Below are 3860 nucleotides of genomic sequence, written 5' to 3' on the forward strand. Positions count from 1 at the left end.
ATATGTATCAAAAGATGGCCTAGTTGGCCATCACTGGAAAGAGAGGCCCGTTGAACTTGCAAACTTGATATCTACTTTCTAAAGTCTTTTTTTTATGAAGTCTAAATTCATGAGAGAATAAGAAAATTTCTCCCTGAGATCAGGATGAAGACAGGATTTCCATTTTTTCCTGAAATTTTTTAATGTTGTATTGCTGAGTATAGGATTGGCAATGAAATTTGTATTTGTTTAAAAAATTAAAGGATTTAATACTGAAGAGACAATACTATTTAATATTGAAATCTGTATGAGAAATTTTGTTCATAAAAGAAATTATCTAGTTCCTCAAACTTAAAAGACATTTTCACATTTACTATTTACTATATTAAAAGACAGTAAATATTAATGTCCACAGAAAAGCACAAGTTTAACTTTAGGATTTAAATTTTATATTAGCTTTTTAATAGATAATATTTCAATTTTATCATTGCATCTTTATTGTGAAAAAAATTCTATATAGCTTCCTCATTATCAACCTAATAACTTTTTAAAATAGTTCATCTATTTTGCTTATACCTCTCATATCTGAGATTTTTGCCAAAAAAGAATCCATTTCACAGTACGGAGTTTTTTTTTTACTTCATTTGAATGATGCGCTGATTATTGTTCATTATTTTTATTTATTATTGTTTATTTTCTCACATTCCAGATTTTCCCTTGACTACGTTTCTTGGATGTTACCAGTAGTCTTTTAAAGATATCTTGTGTTTTAAAATAGAATTACACCTTATTTCTTCCATAATCATAATCCAAGTTCAGAATAATAGACTCAATTTTTAACACCATAAATGCTGAAAAAACATTTACTGTTCTAATAACATATCTTGTTAATGTTTTCTCAAATTATCATATTTTGCATCTCTTTAATGTTTATTTCTCTTATTACTATTCAGACATTGCTTTACTTGAATAACCTTTTACATACATTGACACCACGTCTATTTTGGATACTTTGGCAAGTTTATTTTCTTCTTCCTTAGTAAAAAATATTGACATTGATACAAAGTAAAATATACATAATATTTTCAAAACTATATTTTTATTTTGAACTTAAATAAAGTGTGTAAATACCAAAATGCTTTGTATATTTACTGTTCAAAAGAGAAAATGAGTCTGGAAGGAAATTTTAACATCATTTCCAGGCTGACCATAAATGGGAACTTAAAAATTCACAAAAATAAATATTAAATCAATTAATCATGACTTTTATGTTTTAAATAGAGTGAAGATAACATTTATGGAGATTCAATTATAGACTGATTTTTTCATGATATTAATCATTTTCATCTAATGTGGAATCTTTCCTCATCATATTCTTTATTCATTATTTTTGATATATTAAAGTTATAACCTATATTTTGAATTTCCCTGCTATGTTCATTATTATTTTTGTCCATGCTTCTTATTATTTGTATGCTTGATCTTAATGAATGCTGAAAGATAATTGTTTAGATCTTATTCTAAATGATTATAATTTTTATATTTTTAGTATTACTAATATAATATCTTTTAATTACTTCATATTTCTTTGTAGTAATAAAACCAAAGTACACCTTTATTAAAGGGATATATGAGTGTATCTATTTCAGATAAAATATATGTCATTTGGAATTAATTCACATGAAAGTGCATTCACTGTTTAATATCCAACGGGGATCACTTCCAGGATGAAATTATTATAAAAACTTCCACCCATACTCCATTCCCATGTATAAAATAATATAGCATTTGCATAAAACCAAGCACATAGTCTTGTGTACTGTAAACAATCTCTAAATTGCTTATAACACCAATTACAATGTAAGTAGTTATCATACTGGATCATTTTGAGAATAATGAGAAAAATAACTCTACGTTAAGTAAAAGCACAATGGTTTAAGTATAGGCATAAAAATTTAAAATCATTATCTATCTGTGGTTGCTTCAATATGGAGATGTGAAGCTCACACATGTAAAGAACGTGTATTTCTAGCAACTGACAACATTGACATGTAAGATTTAGGATTAGTGTGCAAAATCTAGATAACCTATTCAAAACACAATCATAGATTCTTGCCCATGTGTCTACGAGTGACTGATGCCTCAATGATATTTCCAATTCACCATGCTACATGCCACTAGTTTTATGAATAATCATTTTCTACAGCTCTAATACAAAAGAAATTCTTCTGGTTTTCATCCAGAAACTTTCCCAAGTTCAACACATAAATCCCATGTAAAATTGTACTCACTGAAAATATAAGGATGTAAAACTCTGCATATTCTCTGTATTTGTTCAGCAGGATCAAAAGCTTAATCAAAAGTTTAAGTATAAAATATGAAGTTCTGTATGATAATAGGAATATATAGGAATAGATGATAGCTAAAAAGATAGAAAGGTAGGTAGGTAGATGACAGATAGAGCCACATAGAGAGATAATTTACCTTATCTCTTGTTTATCCCCCTATGAAATGAGACCAAAAGCTAATAATATTTAAAGTTCAGAAAGAATATTCTCAATCTATTTCTACAGACCTGAATCTCAGACACTAAAACTTCCATAAATGGGAAGAATAATGCTTTGTTTTACAGTGCCTAATCTGTCTTTTTATTGTGATAATAGACATTATTGACTCTGAAAGTTTTAGAATGACATCATGTTAATTAGTGTTAGTAGGTATCCTGGTTTTCTATTATTATTTTTATGGTACATTATAATTTAATTTATAGATATTGTTCAGTTTCAGTGATGGAAAGCACAAAATTACCAATGGGAGAAATAACCTACAGAAATTGAGAGAAAAAAGAAATAGCCCCATAAATTAATGCAACAAATATAACACTAGTGTCTTAGTGATAATAATTTCAATATCTACAAAATATTTTTCCATCATTGAAACTGAAGTTTGCAATAGAGGTCTGATTAGGAGACTATATTCTCTGGAATTGGGTACCATTTGTTGGCAACTTTATAAAGAGTGGCATGAAACAACTAAAGATTCATATTGTTCTCAGTGCAGCACTTTGCTGCTCTCTATGAAAGCAATTTATAGTTTTATATAGAATAGGCACAAAATGACACTTGCAAGCTTAAAGTTGATGAGTTGTGTTACTAAATGCAGAGAAGACATCATAAATACCAAGGCACAGAAACTTACATTCCCAGATTAGGGAAAAAAACCGTTCTGTTATACTTAATGTAAAGCTTGTAAAAAATAGCTACAAATGTTATGAAGACTATCAAGCACTGTGAAAAAGCGATGTGAGCTGCTGGCAAGCTTCTCATGAGACAACATATTGAACATCAGCCAATTGCTACTGTATTTTTCTGTCTGGCAAATTTTTGAGTTATATTTGTATGAAACCAATTCTGTACATTGACAGGTTTGTAGTACATGGACAAAAGATGTGTGGCCACCAGATTTTGATCTATTTGTTGCTGAATTGTCACAGTGCAGGAACAGAGAATGGTTTAGGTGATTATCTTTTGAGATACAATAAATCCACTGACTGAGAGAGAAATGATTGTTTAGTTCAGCATCAGTACTTTTATAGTATACTATATAGCAAATAAAAATTAATATGTATAACTACATGATATTATAATTATAGAGGGGCATATTGGTCAAAAATATATTGACATGCAATTTTAATTGTTTAGCAAGTTAACTATATTTTGTTTTTAATTTACTGAATGTTAGTAGTACATTTCATGACATTTTAATTAGTAAAGAACATAGTGTTTAGGAGAAACATGGAAAATAGTATTCCCTCCAGGTCCATCCATTTGGCTAGGAATTTCATAAATTCATTCTTTTTAATAGCTGAGTAGTACTCCATT

Source organism: Mus caroli, chromosome 15 (assembly GCF_900094665.2).
Source record: "Mus caroli chromosome 15, CAROLI_EIJ_v1.1, whole genome shotgun sequence".
Lineage (NCBI taxonomy): Eukaryota > Metazoa > Chordata > Mammalia > Rodentia > Muridae > Mus > Mus caroli.